This window comes from Myotis daubentonii, chromosome 3, assembly GCF_963259705.1.
Source record: "Myotis daubentonii chromosome 3, mMyoDau2.1, whole genome shotgun sequence".
In the NCBI taxonomy this organism is placed as follows: domain Eukaryota; kingdom Metazoa; phylum Chordata; class Mammalia; order Chiroptera; family Vespertilionidae; genus Myotis; species Myotis daubentonii.
In genome coordinates, this window is record NC_081842.1 from 107,077,016 (window position 1) to 107,096,141 (window position 19,126).

Consider the following 19,126-nt stretch of genomic DNA (forward strand, 5'->3'; position numbering starts at 1 on the left):
TATGGGAGGCCCAATACAGGAAGGGAAGACCTGCCCACCACCTGCCTTTAATTAATGAAGGGCTCAGGGGTGTGTGACCTACACCTGCTATGGACTGGGAGTCTGGCCTTGGAGAGACAAAGGTAGATCAGTATTTCTCTCAAGCTCCTCTTTTGATAGAGCCATGTGCCAAGGGAAGCTTCAGTCAGGAGAGATCTAAATACAGACAACCCCAGGGCAGGTAGGAGCAGAGCATTTGTGCTGCTGAGGCCTGACTTCATGGAGGGGCTCCCAGCTGGCTTGGGAAACCATGGATTTCAGTCCCTGAGCCTTAGACTTATTCCTGCAAAGAGACATTGCCCTAACTAGGGTAACTATATAGTTTATCATGCATACCAAGACATTTTTAACAATAAAGAGATTGTTAAAAATAATTAAAATGATACAGTTTTAATGGACAATAGTGTGGTGATTGCAGGGGGAAGGGAAAGGGGAGTGGAGGTGGAAGAGAGCATAGAGGGGATAAATGGTGAGGGGAAAAAATAAAATTAAATTAATCAATTAAAAACAAACAAACGAACAAAAAACTAGGTGGGCAATGCCAGGACCAGCTTCAATGACTAATGATCTGCTGCCCTGACACTGACCAATCAGTAGAGACCATGCCCCATAAAGGACATACCTGGAAAAGCTGACAAATATTCTATTGAGATCTTCCCCTGAGACCTCCCCTAAGATTCCGGCCTACAAGAGAGAGATAAAAACCCTCAAGTAAAAGACACGCCATAAGCACTCTCCCTTCTAGAAGCACACATGTGCCTTCACTTCCTCCTCTTCTTCCCCCACAGGCATGCATCTCCTAAACTCTAAGGGTCCCCACAAGACTTGCAGCCAGAGGGCTAACCCCCCTCCCACACACACATCTGTCTCCAAGGCCCTCTTTTCTCTGACTTCCCAGTGAGCTAAAGCAGTCACACCTAGGCTCTCTGGTTGCTACGTCCATGACCTTCCTTGTTTCACTGTCCCCAACTTTAATAAACGGATTCTCAAAATAAAATAATAATAATTAAAACCATACAGTTTTTAAAAATTTGTTGAATAACAAATTAGTTTTATTATATTATTACTAGAGACCCAGCGCACAAAATTGTGTGCAAGTAGCTCGCTGCCTTGCCCGCCACCACTTCTCGCTTGCCATCTAGCCTGCCACCGCCATCTGGCTCACTGCCACTAAGATCATGTGATATTTATCTTTCTCTGACTGGCTTATTTAGCTTAGCATAATGCTCTCCAGTTCCATCCATGCTTTTGCAAATTTTAAAAGTTCCATCTTTTTTATAGCGGCATAGTATTCCATTGTGTAGATGTACCACAGTTTTCTAATCCACTCATCTGCTGATGGGCACTTAGGCTGCTTCCAAATCTTAGCTATTGTAAATTGTGCTGCTATGAACATAGGGGTGCATATATCCTTTTTGATCGGTGTTTCTGATTTCTTGGGATATATCCCTAGAAGTGGAATCACTGGGTCAAATGGGAGTTACATTTTTAACTTTTTGAGGAAACTCCATACTGTCTTCCATAGTGGCTGCACCAGTCTGCATTCACACCAGCAGTGAAGGAGGGTTCCTTTTTCTCCACATCATAACCAGCACTTGTCGTTTGTTGATTTGTTGATGATAGCCATTCTGACAGTGTGAGATGGTACCTCATTGTTGTTTTGATTTGCATCTCTCAAGTGATTAGTGACATTGAGCATCTACACTAATAAAAGAGAAAAATGGTAATTGGCGTACGACGATACCCTTTTCATTGGCTAATCAGGGCTATATGCAAATTAACTGCCAACTATGATTGGCAGTTAACTGCCAACTAAGATTGGCAGTTAACTGCCAACAAGATGGCGGTTAATTTGCATATGTAGGCACAATGCAGGGAGGTGAAAGGGAAAGCAGGAAGAAGCCCCCTGCCACTGACAGTGATCGGAAACCTAGGGGGAAGCTAAGAGCTGGGGCGCAGGGCAAAGGCGGCCCTGGGGCTGCCTTTGCCCTGCCCCCCAGCCATGATCGGAGAATCAGGTGCCTTTTCCGCCCTGGCCAGTGATAGCAGGAAGTAGGGGTGGAGCCAGCGATGGGAGCTGGGCATGGTCGAAGCTGGCAATCCCGGGAGCTAGGGGTCCCTTTCCTGGGCCTAAAGCGGAGCCCACGATCGCGGGGCCGCTGCCGCTGCGGGTCCCCGCTGCCCGAGCCGGACGCCTCAGCCAGAGGTGTTAGGCCTGGGCAGGGGCGGAGCCTGCAACCGCGGGGAGCTGGGGGTCCCCTGCCCAGGCCTGACACCTCTGCCGGAGGCCTCAGGCCTGGTGAAGGGGCCAATCCGGTGATTGGTGATCGGAGGGTGATGAGGGTCAACTCCTCTGGCCGAGGCATCAGGCCTGGGCGGGGGGCTGAGCCGGGGATTGGGGGGATATGATGGTCCCCTTGCCCAGGCCTGAAGCCTGGGTCAGAGGTGTCAGGCTTGGGCGGGGGGTGGAGCAAGCGATCAGAGGGAGATGGGGGTCCCCTGTCCAAGCCTGACACCTCTGGCGGAGGCGTCAGGCCTGGGCAAGGGGCCAATTGGGCGATCGGAGGGTGATGGGGGGCTACGCCTCTGGCTGAGGCATCAGGTCTGGGCTGGGGGCAGAACCAGTGATGGGGGGAAATGAGGGACCCCTGCCCAGGCCGATCCTGCGATTGGAGGGTGATGGGGGTCAACACCTGAGGGCTCCCACTATGTGAAAGGGGGCAGGCTGGGCTGAGGGACACTCCCCCCCCCCCACACACACACCCAGTGCACGAATTTCGTGCACTGGGCCCCTAGTGCTTTCATATGTCTCTGGGCCTTCTGTATGTCCTCTTTCGAAAAGTGTCTATTTAGATCCTTTGCCCATTTTTTGATTGGATCATTTATATTCCTTTTGTTAAGTTGTATGAGTTCTACATAAATTTTGGAGATTAAACCCTTATTGGAAATATCATTGGCAAATATGTTCTCCCATGAGGTGGGCTTTCTTGTTGTTTTGTTGATGGTTTCTTTTGCTGTGCAGAAGCTTTTTATTTTTATGTAGTCCCATTTGTTCATTTTCTCTTTAGTTTCCATTACTCTAGGAGCTGTATTGGCGAAGATATTCCTTTGGTATATGTCTGAGATTTTGCTGCCTGTGAATTCCTCTAAGATTTTTGTGGTTTCCCATCTTATGTTTAAGTCCTTTAACCATTTTTAGTTTGTTTTTGTGTATGGAGTAAGCTAGTGATCTAGTTTTATTTTTTGCATGTATCTGCCCATATTTTTCAGCACCATTTATTGAAGAGACCCTCTTGACTCCATTGTATGCTCTTGTCTCCTTTGTCAAATATTAATTGAGCATAATGGCTTGGATTGATTTCTGGGTTCTTTCTTCTGTTCCATTGGTCTATATGTCTGTTATTGTGCCAATACCAGGCAGTTTTGAAAACCGTGGCTTGGTAATATAGCTTGATATATGGTATTGTGATCCCTCCAACTTTGTTCTTCTTTCTCAGGATTGCTGTGGCTATTCGGGGTCTTTTTTTATTGCAGATGAATTTTTGGAGAGTTTGTTCTAGATAAGGGGTGGGCAACCCCTTGCATGCATGCCAAACATGGCACTCCAGTAACTTTTGCTGGCACAGGAAACCCTCTCTTATAATCTTCCATTTACATTTTTTTTCTTAATATCGACGTTTTTATTTTTCAGATAAATTCAGTGTAGGTGCATCTTAGATAAATAAATAATTTTACATAACAAGTTAACTTAAAGACCATAGACATGGATTGACAAGAGAGGGGAAGAGCAATTTCTATGCCTCTGCCTTAACTCTCCCTGCCTTCCTAGATCTGACCAGTGTTTTGGTTTCAGCCTCAGACGCAACAGGTTTTCATTGACAAGACAACCGCCTCACCTACTAATTCAAAATTTCACTCTATAAAAATGAAATCTTCTGTCTCGCTTTGCCCACCTGTACTAACAAAAGGGGAATAAATTTCTATTTTTCTCTCGGCAGCAAAAGTCCCACTGATAATATCAAACGGAATCATAAAGTTTTCTGTCGGACTATCAGTGTACACGTATACATTAAAAATAAATGTATTTTTCATCATCATATACTGTGTTTTTGTTTCTCAAATGAATTTTATTATTTTTTCAAGATTCTTCACATACATACACCTTAAGAGATATCAAGTAGTTGTAAGATGTTCTCAAAAAATTAGGGTTGGCACACAGAAGAATTTTGAGTCAGAGATTTTGCTGGTTCTGGCACGCACTCACAAAAAGGTTGCCCACCCCTGTTCTAGATCTTTGAAATATGCCGTTGGTATTTTAATGGGTTTTGCATTGAATCTGTAGATTGCTTTGGGTAGTATGGACATTTTAATGATGTTGATTCTACAAGCACATGGTATGTTCTTCCATTTGTTTATGTCTTCCTCTATCTCTTTCTTCAACGTCCTGTAGTTTTCCAAGTACAGGTCTTTTACCTCCTTAGTTAAGTTTATTCCTAGGTATCTTAATTTTTTTTGGTGCAATGGTAAATGGGATTGTTTTTGTTTCTCTTTCTGTGAGTTCATTATTGGTGCATAAAAAGGCCATAGATTTATTGGTGTTAATTTTGTATCCTGCTACATTGCCGAATTTTTTTTTTTTTTGCATCTTTTGAGTTTCAATTTTGCACCTTTGTTTCACAAATATATAAACATTTTTGTATATTTCTTTTTTAAGCTTATGCTTCTGTGATAATTTAATTTTTAACAGTACTCATAAAATAATGAATGCTTAGTTGATTTAATGACTATGTCCTTATATATGAAATTTAATTGGTCTCTGAAAAAATTTCTCTGACAGTCAGTATATCATTTGCAAGGAGCTAAATACATTTCAAATCAAAATTTTTCTGACACTTTTATATCATCCTATATTGCAGCTTTAATTTTTGAAGTATCATATTCCCTCATTATATCAAACTCAAGTTATGGCTGACTCCACTTCTGAGCTTCTCTCATTTGCTTTTCAATTAAATAAAGATCAAATCTGATTCCCTTGATATTAAACTTTGGATGCTCCCAGCATTTGGACCAGCCCTTAGGCTTCATTTTTACTTTCAGGCAATTAACAGGAGCTTCTTGGCTCAATTCTTGTAGACTTGGCTTCATATTAACATCAACAGTGCTGTACTCAGGAAGAGCATCTCCTAAGTATAGCAAGCTGTCATCCAGCTGTTTCTCTAATTTGACCACTTGGATCTCCTGGATTCCAGGATTATAGAGTTCAGAGCAAATCTCAACACTTTGTCCTTCAATAGTATTCCTAAGGATAAAAGTGGCTCCAAGTCCTGCTCCTGATCTCTGGATGCAAATCCCCAGAAACTGGCTGGTTTTTTAATTGGCATATGGGTTGACCCGAGTAACACTACGAATGCTTCCAACATAGAACTTTGGGGTGTGGAATACTTTTCTCCTTTATAACATACCTTTTCTTTCTGAAATTTCAGAGGATTTGTTTTTCCTCTTTGAATGGATTTTGGCTGAGTTGCTTCAGTGGTGAGAAAGTAGAGAGCTGTGTTATCTGTCTATGAATGAGGTCTGACTATAGGGAAAGAAACTAGTACCTCAAGTCACACACAGAAACAGTCTCATTATTATAGTCCTTATGTTTTCAACTCTAAACAATAACTCTCTATGCCTAAATATCCAGCAATAGGGAGTAATTGGATACATTATAGTACAACCATTCTCTGAAGTAAATCTGTCGGAACCAAATTTGCTTCTACTAATACATACCAGCTTTGTTTTTGGGTTCCCAGCCATCAGCGGATGCCTGCCTTTTCCTAGTAATACTCTGAGTGTTGAGGGTAGGTAGATGACAGACCACCCAAAGGAGCTAAGCCAGGGGTGGGCAAACTTTTTGACTCAAGGGCCACAATGGGTTCTTAAACTGGACCGGAGGGCCGGAACAAAAGCATGGATGGAGTGTTTGTGTGAACTAATATAAATTCAAAGTAAACATCATTACATAAAAGGGTACGGGTTTTTTTTTTTTAGTTTTATTCATTTCAAATGGGCCGGATCCAGCCCGCGGGCTATAGTTTGCCCACGGCTGATAGCCATGAGTCACTCACTTGAAGCAGGGAGAGCTATGGCCATTATATTTGGAGGGGGATTAGGTATGTGCCAGAGGTGGGGGTCCAGTATCTGTCCCTGAATGGAGTTTCCAGAAGTCCCACATTGCAAAAACAAATTTCTACAACAAAAGTTGTATCTCTTAAAGGGTTTAATATCTTTAAAGAATTACTTTGAAATTACATTTGTGAAGGTTACAATGAAAAGATGACACAGGAAGGAGTCTGAAAGCAGGAGCGGTCAACACCTCTGTGTGCTGTGCCAGTTTGCTCCCCCAACTGCCAGAGTTAGGCTTCCCTGTCCAGTCGCCCCTGCCTTGGTTTCACGTCTCTTAAGTTAGATAAAATTTGTGTCTTAGTTTGGGTTCCCGGAAGAAACCTAAGAGAATAATTTGAATGTAAGTAGTTTATTTGGAAGGGAGTACTCAGAGAGGAGGGAAGCCAGAAAAGAAAGCCACCTGTTAATGGTACAATTGCCAACCAGTTCCTGCAGTCTCTGTATAACTGGAGCTTAATGTACACCTAATAACTCTGTGAAAAAGAAAAACATGTCAGAAAACTAGCCATGTTACACAGTGTGAATCCTACAGAGATTCATGCCAGAAGAATTCTTTCTTTTAAATTAGTTGTTATGTGGGATGCCATAGCTTGGGCTTTTGTCCCTTTTATTTTATTTAGTTATATGCCATCTAAAACAAGTATGGCAAATAGTATAAGCTCAGACATCCACTCTGATTGAGTGATGGCACACTCCAGAGTTGTGATGAGAACACTCCTGAGTGTTCATTCATGCTCAGAAATAAAACCAAAGATTATTGACATGAAGGGGGAAGAGCAATACTCATGCTTTGTGACTGCCATCCCTAACCTAGCTGTCATCCATACCCTGTTTATTTATTTGTCCAGGCCCAACAGAACATACTGTAAGAACTTGATAACAATGATATAGGTATCTTTTAAAATATTATAGCTAGAATATCACGATTAGTTCATAATAAGAGAAGTTAAATTAATTAAAACCACAGGACCATTTTTTTAAAAAAAAAGTCTACAGATTGACAATTATTAAAAAGCATGGGTGAGTTTTGGGGGTAAGAGACTCACATGTATTTTGGTGAGTATCAAACTGGTACAACCCCTCAGGACAAAAAAATATAAGAATTTTAGTGTCCATGCCTTAGATTCAGCAATTTAAGTCTAGGAAACTAACTCACAAGTATACTCATATGTACACATAAATGTACTTGAGGTATATTCCCTACAGAAATGTTAGTGATAGCAAAGATTAGAAACAACCCAAGTACCCATCACTAGGGGAAACGTTAGATAAATTGTAGTACATTCAGACAATGGAACACTAAGTATCTGAAAAGGGTAATAAAGATAGTGTATGTAGTGATAAATATAGAAAACTCTTCATGATAACTTGCTAATAAAGGTACAAAATTAAAAAGGAGAAGGAAAGACACACACACAAAAGTATACACATGTATACTGGTTCATGAAAATTATATATTTAAATGAAAAAATGTGTAACAGAGGTTACCTCTGAGGAAGAAATATTTGAGGGCAGGTAGATAGAAGCGAAAGGAATATTTATTTACACTCTCCCACTCATATCTTCTCAAACTTTCTTTGATTTTAAAAAACATGTTAATATATATTTTTAAGTAAAGAAAATTAACGCTTAGCTAATTCTAATTGTTCCCTATCCTACTACCTTTTCTTCATTAATCTTAATGTGGAAGGAAGGAAGGAAGGAAGGAAGGAAGGAAGGAAGGAAGGAAGGAAGGAAGGAAGGAAAGAAGGGAAGGGAAGAGAGAGGAGGGAGGAAAGATCTCTCCTATTTCCTCATGCAGAGAAAATCATCGTTAATATTTTTGGATAATTTTTTGGTATATTGATATTGCCATTTAGTCTTTTTTCCCTCTGCGTAAGTATTTCTTTGTCTTTTAAAGTTAAAAGTGTGGTATCACATTGCACATAGGCTTATATTTTCGGCCTTCCACCAATTTTTTATTATTATAGAATCAAGTTAAGGATAGATACTGAACAAACTGAACTTCCCACATTTTCTATGGACAGAATTTGGGAATTCAATGTTATGGTTAAATTTATTAACAATATTAGATTTATCAGAAACAAGATAGCATGTTCCTTCTTTTAATCTTCATATCCTTAGCATTCCTCACAGTGTCTGCTAAAGAATAAGTCTTGGGAGATAATTCTCCATGAATTTCTCACATTATACACATATTCCAGGTAGAAGCATTGACTGCCTTTGTTCTGGACTGTTTTTCAAGGATGTCTGTATAGCAAACTGCTTTGGAAGAGTGAAGAAGTGTCTACCTCAACAGTAATAAGCAGGTGTGTTTGCTATTGAGTATAAAAGACCTGGTTTGCCAAGGTCAGAGTTCCTCTCAAATGCTGGCACTGGTTACTGCTACTGCTGTAAGTCTGTGTCTCTGACTCAGGAGTCTCATTTCTAGTATGTCTGCCAGCTTCTATGAAACTGTAACAAGCTAACTTGTTAAGCTGAAAGTAGGGTAAAATCTCCTATCCTTCACAGCTCCTGAGAGTAAGTGCTCAAAACAAAAGTTCGTTGAATTAAATAATTTTTAAAATGTTTAGGGGACTTACTCTTCTGACTAATCAACAGTTGCCCACGTAAAAAGCCCAAGAACATCTCTTGGTTAGGAGCTCTTTCACAATACAGTATGTTTTTATTATAGTACCAGTGTGTGTTAGTCATCTTGTGTTTATTTTAGATATCAGTGTTGACTTAAAAAGGTTGTCAGCAGTCTGTTTGGACTTGACTAAACTTTCAGTTGTGTGATGGAAACTGATTATTTACTTAAGCATTGCCTAGTCCTGTAGGAATGACAGATTTTGGGTGGCTTCTACTTGTTTCTGCATCAGTGTCCCTCATGGATGAGGACATGGTTTTTTGTTTTTCTCTTTTGGTGTGTTTTAAGTGTTTTATTTTTTCAATATCTTTATTGTTGAGAGTATTACAGACGTCCTCCCCTTTCCCTCTCCCTTTGCCCCTCTTCACCCAGATCCTGCCCCACCCTAGGATTTCACTACCTAATTGTTTGTGTCCACAGGTACTGCATATAACTTCTTTGGTTAATCTCTTTCCACTCCTCCTTCCCCCTTTCCATTGAGATTCATCAGTCTGTTCATGTTTCTATGCCTCTGGTTCTATTTTATTCATCAGTTTGATGCCTTGTTCATTTATTTGTAGATTCAACTGTTGATAAATAGGCATTTATTGCCATTTTGTTATTCATATTTTTTCTTCTTTCTCCTTCTTCTCCTTCTTCTCCTTCTTCTCCTTCTTCTCCTTCTTCTTCTTCTTCTTCTTCTTCTTCTTCTTCTTCTTCTTCTTCTTCTTCTTCTTCTTCTTCTTCTAGAATACTCTTCAACATTTCATGTAATACTATCTTAGTGGTGATGAACTCTTTTAGCTTTTTCTTATCTGTGAAGCTCTTTATCTGACCCTCAATTCTAAATAATAGCTTTGCGGGGTAGACTAATCTTGGTTGTAGGTCTGTGCTTTTCATCACTTTGAATATTTCTTGCTTTTCTCTTGCTGCTTTTAAGATTCTCTCTTTGTTTTTAGCCTTTTGCATTTTAATTCGGATGTGTCTTGGTGTGGTCCTCTTTGGATTCCTCTTGTTTGGGACTCTCTGTGCTTCCTGGAATTGTATGTCTATTTCTTTCACCAGGTAAGGAAGGTTTTTTGTCATTATTTCTTCAAATATATTTTCAATTTCTTGCTGCCTCTCTTCACCTTCCAGCACCCCCATAATGCAAATGGGGTACACTTGAAGTTGTCCCAGAAGCTCCTTACACTATCTTCATGTTTTTGGGTTGTTTTCTTTTTGCTCTTCTGATTAGGTGTTTCTTGCTTTCTCAGCATCCTCTATTCTACTGTTGCTTCCCTGTAAATTATTCTTCATTTCAGTTAGTGTATCCTTCATTTCTGACTGGTCCTTTTTCATGTCCTTGATGTTGATATTAATTTCCTTGAAATTCTCACTAAGTTTCTTGACATTCTCACTAAGGTCCATGAAGCTCTCATTAATTTCCTTGAGCAACCTTATAACCATTGTTTTGAACTCTATATCCCATAGTTTTCTTGCTTCCATTTCATTTAGTTCTTTTTCTGGAGATTTCTTCTGTTCTTTCATTTATGACATTTTTTTTCTATCCACATTTTGGCTGCTTCTCTGTGTTTGTATTAGGTAGAGCTACTATGTCTCCTGGAAACCATAATGTGATCTTGTGTAGTAGGTATCCTGTAAGGCCCAGTGGCTCAGCCTCCCCAGTCACTTGAACTGGGCACTTTAGGTGGGTCCCTGTGTAGGTTGTGTGCACTGTCTTATTGTAGTTGAGCCTTGATTGCTGTTGGCATCACTGGGAGGAATTGACTCCCAGGCCAATTGGCTATGAGGGCCAGCTGTGACTACAATGGAAGAGTTGCTGTGCAAGAGACACCCTATGGAGCAGGACTTGCTTCAGTGGGGCTTTGGTGCTCACTGATTCTCCCCTTGACTATGCTGATTGTGGATACTGTAGAGTTGTAATCTGGTGTGGTATGAAGCTGTCCACTGAGTGCTCTGGCTCTTGGGCCTCCTGGGAGATGCAAAGTTAACCACTGCCTGTGTCCTACTTAAGACCACTTGGCATAAGCTACAAAGTGATCTGCAGATGGCTGCTACTTGTGTTTGTCTTAGAGGTGCCTAGGAAAGGCCAAGTTGTGAACCTTGCTAGTTCTGGGCCTGAGGCCACTTATCAAGAGATATGGGCACACTGAGTCCAGCTGCTGCTTTGAGAGATTTTAGGAAAGTCTGAAGCCTGAGCCAGAACAGGCCATTCATATGGAAAAGACACTGCAAACAACTTGGGTGGGGCTGCAAATTAGGTGGGATGGGATCTCAGGGAATCACTAGGGCGGGGTGAACAGTGAAGGCTAGGTTGATGGAGACTCAGATATAGTGCCTGCCAGTCAGCTCTATGGGGAATGGGGGGGGGGGGGGGGGGATTTCCCAGCACTTTTATCTGAGAAAAAGCTGTTCCCAAGTTCTTGCCCTGATGCCACACAATTTATTTCCTCCCTGTATGTCTCTGGATCCTTTCAAGCTGCTGCCACAGTGCTGGACCTCAGAGGGAGTGAGTCCATTCCTTTAAGAGGAACTTCCTAGGACTCCAGCAGCCTTCATATCCCTCAGCCTCAATCCCAACTGGTTTTGATAGCCAGAAGTTATGGGGGCTTCTCTTCCCAGGACTGGAACTCTGGGCTGAGGGTTCTAGTGTAGGGCTGGGAATCCTTGCTCCTCACAGGAGGCCTCTGCAGCCAAGATATCCCTCCTGATTAAAAAAATGCCACACGTGGTTGTCAGACCAGCCATTCCATGCCTCTGCTCCTCCTACTAGTCTCAATGTGTTTTCTTCTTTAATTGTCTAGTTATAGGACTTCCATTCAGCCAGATTTCAGGTGATTCTAAATCAGCCGTGGGCAAACTACGGCCCGTGAGCCAGATCCGGCTCATTTGAAATGAATAAAACTAAAAAAAAAAAAAAAAAAAAAAAAAAAAGACCGTACTCCTTTATGTAATGATGTTTACTTTGAATTTATATTAGTTCACACAGACACTCCATCCATGCTTTTGTTCCGGCCCTCCGGTCCAGTTTAAGAACCCATTGTGGCCCTCGAGTCAAAAAGTTTGCCCACCCCTGTTCTAAATGATGGTTCTTCTGTATGTTATTTGTATTTTTTATGTGGTTGTGTGAAGATATGAGTATCACTGTTTTCCTACGCTACCATCTTGATTTCTGCCGAGGCCATGGTTTTGGTATACAGACCTGAAATTGTATTTCTCTTTATAAAAATAACAACAAATTATCTTCAGAATGACACTTTCATCTGGAACACTAAATACTGACTTTGGTGTTTCTTTTTCCATTTGCTGCAGAGGGAATTTGTTTTTCTCCCCTTTTTAAAATGCCTGGCAACTCTGAGCCTGGAAACTCTTTTCCAAAAGAAAGTGTCCCAGTCTTTCTGCAATGCCTGATAGCCAACAGCCACCTGGTCCCCTCCTGTTAACCATCAGTCCAAGATCCTGGGCAGAGGGCTGGTGCCCATCAGCTGGGAATCCCGGAAGAAATATGCTTTTCAAGATAAACAACTGATTTAAGGTCAATCATCATTCATAACTATCTTAGAAGCTATATGGCATGTCAGGAGGGAAATTGATAGGATCCAGGAAACATAGGTTTGCTTCTAGACTGGCCTCTTTGTCTGGGATCCTGGGCAAATCATTTGACATCTTGGAATCTTAGTTTTCCCACTTGTAAAATAGTAACAATGATACCTGCTTTGCCTATATCATAATGTTGTTTTGAGCATCAAATGAAATAGCTCAATTATGGTTAGAAAATGGAACAATCTTACAGCACTTTTATCAACATTTTGGCTATAAATTTAGAAGGGCTTTGAAGACTATAAAGATCTGCATAAATAGAGGCATTCTTAGTAAGCAGTGTATCCACCACACTCTTTTTGAATTTTTGCTTCCTTTTTTCTTTCCACTGAGGAAAACGTTACTCTAAAAATCAAGCCAATACACCCTTGAATACTATGATTGAAATACTTCATGATTGATATATTTAGATCATGGAACACTGATTTTTAAAATATATTTTTATTGATTTCAGAGAGGAAGGGCAAGGGAGAGATAGAAACATCAATGATGAGAGAGAGTCATTGATTGGCTGCCTCCTGCATGCCCCACACTGGGAATGTACCCTGACTGGGAATCGAACTGTGACCTCCTGGTTCATAGGTCAATGCTCAATCACTGAGCCACACGGGCTGGGCCACTGACCTGGTTTTTAGACATGTTTATGTGATAAGCTGGACCACAGCAATCACAAGTGAATTAAATCAGCATTCAATAAAATAATATAGAAATTGTAATTTCTTTCTGACTCATTAGGTTTTCTTAAAAGAGTTAAAACTCAGGCAACTACCCTTGACCCAATTTGTCCCAGCAAGACCCTGAACAGGATAAAGAATGGCTGTCTAACAGCTTGTCGACTTCTGTCATGAATCGGCTCCCTGGGTGGCACAGAGAGACTTTCTCAATTATGAGATGAAGGACTGATCACACAAGGAGCTGGTCATTGTGGCAGCAAGTCACTATTGCTGTGATCAAAAGTTGTATGTTTTGCCCTGACTGGTTTGGCTCAGTGGATAGAGCGTTGGCCTGCAGACTGAAAGGTCTCAGGTTCGATTCCAGTCAAGGGAATGTACCTTGGTTGCGGGCACATCCCCAGTAGGGGGTGTGCAGGAGGCAGCTGATCGATGTTTCTCTCTCATCGATGTTCCTAACTCTCTATTCCTCTCCCTCCCTCTCTGTAAAAAATCAATAAAATATATATTTTTTAAAAAGTTGTATGTTTTGCCACAAAATGGGAGAAAAAGAATTAACATAATATTCACTTGTTAGTTTTTGTTGTGTGGCATAACAATATAATATTAAGACCTGTTTCATGGAAATATGGAATAAAATTCATAAATTATATTCATAGAGATATTTATAAATGTGACAGAGGAATACATATTTCTTTTTTGTTTATTTGTTTGTTTGCTAATCCACACTCAAGGATATTTTTTCCATTGATTTCTAGAGAGAGTGGAAGGGAGGGGGAGAGACAGAGAGAGAGAAACTTCAATGTGAGAGAGAAACATCAATTGGTTGCCTCCAGCATGCACCCCAACTGGGGCCAGGGATCGGGGTGCAACCGCGGTACATGCCCTTGGAGGGAATCAAACCTAAGACCCTTCAGTCTGCAGGCTGACACTCCAACTGAGCCAAACCAGTTAGAGCCATATTTCTTTTTATAACTTAAATAACAACATACAGAAACTAATTCATTTCCTTTTGATTTTAATAATTACTACTAAATGTGTTTATTGGTCTTAATATAAAGTTTTAATGATACTGAGGAAAGCAAAAATGCTCTAGAGAAGCATTTTTAAACTTCTTCAAATTTCATCTTCAGGATCATTTTATAGTATTGTCTTACCAAACTGTAATTACTAGTTTCATGTTCTTATGAGATAACCCTTTTTTATAATTGATTTATGGCTTGGCTACAAGATTAAAGTGGTGAATTATTTACATGAAGATATTATGATTCACTCATAACTTGCTGTTTAAAGATATTTTTATAGTTCTGAGGCTGCTCTATATGCTTAAGGTATTGAAGTTATGATGATTTCCTAAAATATTACATGAATAACACATTATGAATTTTAATTCACTTTAAATATATACTATATATTTTTTACATAAGACCCCTAAATTGACCATCTTGTTAATAACCCATATGCATTTTCAAAATAAACAGTCATTCCGATTTTCTATTATAAACGACCAGCTAATATCTGAACAGATAAAACTGGAGGATAGGGTCCTCACTGGCAGTCACATCAGTCTAGCTGAAAATATGCAAAAAAAGCCCATGTGTTTTCTGCCTAATGTAATGTTTATTGATATCATCTGTTACATAACAGCACCAATATTGGTAAAGTAATTTGAGAACAAACTAGGATTCATAGCACTCATCTCTCCAGACAAACCATAAAGAATCTAAATGTTCTGATATACTAATTCACTTTCATTTGTTTGCACTTAACACAAATGTGTTCCTAGCCAGGAATATTTCTTCCTTAATGTGCTATCATTGACCTTTGTCTTTCCCTTTGGATAAGTAAGGCTTCTAATTATTTTTATGATGGGAAAATCAAACATATACAAAGGCAGAAAGAATAGTACAATAAAATTCATTGCAACTGTCACTCAGCTTCAACAAAGTTTAACACGTGGCCAATCTCATTTAACCTTCCATACTTCATGTCATTTCATCCCCAAATATTTTTCTTTGTTTCTCTAAAAGATACATATAAGTCTTAAAATAATAACCATTCACACAGTATGGGATATGGTTTCAGTGTTAGAAGAGTTTAGCCAAGTATAGGATGAAGATTAAAAAATGTTTCCTGGGACTTAAAAATTATGCTTACAAATAGTTGTAGGTTTAAATACTTATTTCAAAACAGGTGAGCCATTGTATTCTGTGATGGCTTACAATTCCAATTGGTTGGCACTTGCCCAGCCATTTCTAACATTCTTTCATAACTATTTGTGGGTGGATGGATGAATATGCTGTGGCTAAAGCAAACTTGGGAAACTTTTCATGTTCTTCTCATTGAGGCTGGTGGAGAAGGTGGGGGGGGGGGGGGGTTATACAGCCATAAAGTAGCAGGGAAAGATTCTCTGAGGTCTACCAGGTGAAGAGGAAACTCTACTTTTCTTTGGCTCTGTACTAGTCTCAAGCTAGGGACACTTCTTTCTTACTGTGTTGTCATTGACTGCCTTTCTCTGGCCCCAGGGGTCTTATACAACAGTGAGAAAAGACATAGGGAGACCCAATATTCTATCAATACTAGAGGCCTGGTGCAAGAAATACATGAACAGGGGAGTCCCCTCAGCCCAGCCTGCATACTCTCCAATCTGGGACCCCTCAGGGAATGTCTGACTGCTGGTTTAGGCCCAATCCAAGGGATCAGGCTAAACCAGCAGTCAGACATCCCTCTCACAATCTGGGACAGCTGGCTCCTAACTGCTCACCTGCCTGCCTGCCTGATTGCCCCTAACTGCCCTCCCCCCTGCCAGCTTGATCACCCCTAACCACTTCTGCCTGCTGGCCTGTTTGCCCTCAACTGCTCCCCCCGCCAGCCTGGTCACTCCTAACTGCCCCCCCCCACTGGCCTGGTCACCCCTAACTGCACCACCCCGCTAGCCTGGTTGCCTCCAACTGCCACCCCCCCCCCCCCGCCAGCCTTGTCACCCCAGGCAGCCTGCTGTTCAATTGTTTGGTCATCCCGCACTAACCCCCCTGCTGACCTGGTCACCCCACGCAGCCTGCCAGCCTGCTGTTCGGTCATTACTGTTACTGTGATGGCATCCTGGACAATTTGCATATTCCTCTATTATGAGTATAGACTAGAGGCCCAGTGAACGAAATTCGTGCACTGGAGGGATGTCCTTCAGCCCAGCCTGCACCCTCTCCAATCTGGGACCCCTCAGGGGATGTTCAACTGCTGATTTAGGCCTGATCCCACAGGCCTACCTGCCTGATTGCCCCTAACCACTTCTGCCTGCCAGCCTGATCGCCCCCTAACTGCTCCCCTGCCAGCCTGATTGACACCTAACTGCTACCCTGCCAAACTGATTGCCCCCAACTGCTCTCCCCTGCCAGCCCGATCACCTCTAACTGCCCTCCCCTGCTGTCCTGGTCACCCCTAACTGCCCTCCCTTGTAGGCCTTGTCCCCCCCCCAGCTGCCCTCCTCTGCAGCCCTGGTTGCCCCCAACTGCCCTCCCCTGCCTGCCATCTTGTGGTGGCTATCTTGTGGAGGCCATCATGTGATGATGTGGAGGCAGCCATCTTGTTGCAGCCAACTTGTGATGACGTGGGGGTGGCCATCTTGTGACGACATGGGGGGAGCCATCTTGTGATGACATGAGGGCACGAGGGCCACCTAGGCTTTTATTAGTATAGATATGGAGTGTTTGCATAGGTTTTTATAGCTTACCAAGTATTTTCATAGATGTCATGTTTAACCTTCACCACAATACTGCTAGATAGCTATTACTCTTATGGTGACTGAGCCATAAGATAAGGATCAAAGCTAAAGGATTTATCAAGATTGTGTAGGAGATGAAGCTGAGGCCCAAGGGTCTTTTGGCATGCTCATGGTTGCTTTGTTTTTCTGGGCTATCTCTGGACTAAAGCTTTTTAAATAAATAAATTCTGAAATGATAAAGAATGAAGAAAGGAGTGTGGAGTGAGTTTATAGTGAAGCATCTTAAAGGGACCAGGCAATAGTGGACCTCCTTTTCCTTCTCAAATCTCCTATATGGGAATGAAGCTACCCTTGTCTTCTCTTGGAGGGATGGGTCTCATTATAGTGATTTCTATCTTTTTTTTTAAAAAAAAATGTTATTGTTGAAAGTATTACATGTGTCCCTTTTTCCCCTCATTGCTCTCTCCCCCTTCCCCCCACTCCTCAGCCCTCACCATGATTTCTATCTTAACAGTAGAAATGGAGTCAGTGTGTTGATTCCAGGCCCCTGCCAAAGAAGGGTTCTTCGCCTGGGCCCAGGGCTAGGTTTCAGCAGTCCATAGGCTTGGGCAGTGTGTCAGGATGGCCGAGTAGTCTAAGGCACCAGATTCATAGGCTTGGGCAAAAAAATGTTGTTTTCTGGAACCTCTATTACTTCCCTCAATTATGAATGTAGATTCCAAACCATAGTAATTATTACATGTTCCTCTGTACCCAAGAGAAACAAAAGACATTTTCTTGTAACATTATGATTGTAGTAGATATCTAATCACTACTTCAAAAATAGTAGCTACTAGACTTGTGCCTAGATCTTATTATTTAATGTCTTAAAGCACATATGTTATTATAAAGTTTTAAAGCCATTTTGCTGACTGTATCTAATCTAATAAAAGAGAAACAGGCAAATTGACCATACCATCGCTACACCCCAAGCAATGCCCACCAGCCAATCAGAGTGACTATATGCAAATCAACCCAACCAAGATGGCGGCCGGCAGCCATGGAGCTGGAGCAAACAGGAGGCTTGGTTGCTGGGGTGATGGAGGAAGCCAAGCTTCCCACCAGCCCTGGCCAGCTGTGGCCTCCGCTAAAGGCAACAAAGTTTCAATTATAGAAGCTAAATAAATCCCAGATACCTGCTTCCAGCTAGCCTCCACTGGAAGTTTGGGTAGCTGGGGACCGTGGCCAGCCTGAAAACAGCCATCAGCCCCTCACCCAGGCTGGCCAGGTACCCCAGGGGGGACCCCCACCCTGAAGGGGCTGTGGCCAGCCTGAAAACAACCATCAGCCCCTCACCCAGGCTGGCCACACCCTCAAGGGATGAGGGTCCCTGCTGGGGGGCTTGGCCAGCCTGAAAACAGCCCTCAGCCCCTCACCCAGGCTAGCCAGGCACCCCAGCGGGATCTGGGACACCCTTCAGGGCAAACCAGCCAGCCCCCACCCATTCACCAGGCATATAATAAAAGGGTAATATGCAAATTGACTCTAACAGCAAAACAACTGGGAATGACTGGTCACTATGACACACACTGACCACCAGGGGGCAGATGCTCAATGCAGAAGCTGCCCCCTCGTGGTCAGTGTGCTCCCACCGGAGGAGCTCTGCTCAGCCACAAGCCAGGCTGACGGCTGCCAGCATAGCAGTGATGGTGGGAGCCTCTCCCACCTTCTCAGCAGCGCTAAGGATGTCTGGCTGCAGCTTAGGCCTGCTCCCCGCTGGCAAGTGGACATCCCCCGAGGGCTCCCGGTTGCTAGAGGGATGTCTGACTGCCAGCTTAGGCCCAATCCCCCGGGAGCAGGCCTAAGCCAGCAGGTGGTCATCCTCCGAGGGGTCCCAGACTGCGAGAGTGCACAGGCTGGGCTGAGGGACCCCCCCTGAGTGCACAAATGTGCACCAGGCTTCTAGTTTCTATATAATTATCTATTTTAATTGTAATCATATGTGTTTTATTTTATGCATTTAAAACATTACTTGGGGAAGGGGTATAGGTATCACTAGGCTATCACAGGGGTACACGGTTCAAATAAAAGTTGTAGAGACTTGCTCTAAAGTAACAGTCACTGAAAATCTTAAATTATTCCTAAGGAACAAAATTTTTAAAACTTTTTGTCTTTAAAGAAGGAACTAATTTGAGGCAACAATTATTTAATTTTGTCATCACTTTCATCTCTCTATTTGGTCCATTGAACTTCTGACAAACAACTCATGTGCAATAAACATTTATTGAAAATGATACTCCTATTTCTTCTGGAAAAATGAGCAAGCTGCTAAAAACA

General features: G+C 42.0%; 1 pseudogene; it reads right to left on the reverse strand.

Moving 5' to 3' along the window:
* Positions 1-4,914: 4,914 nt before the first annotated feature.
* LOC132229679 (large ribosomal subunit protein bL19m-like) lies at positions 4,915-5,838 on the reverse strand (annotated as a pseudogene).
* Between the last annotated feature and the right edge of the window lie 13,288 nt (positions 5,839-19,126).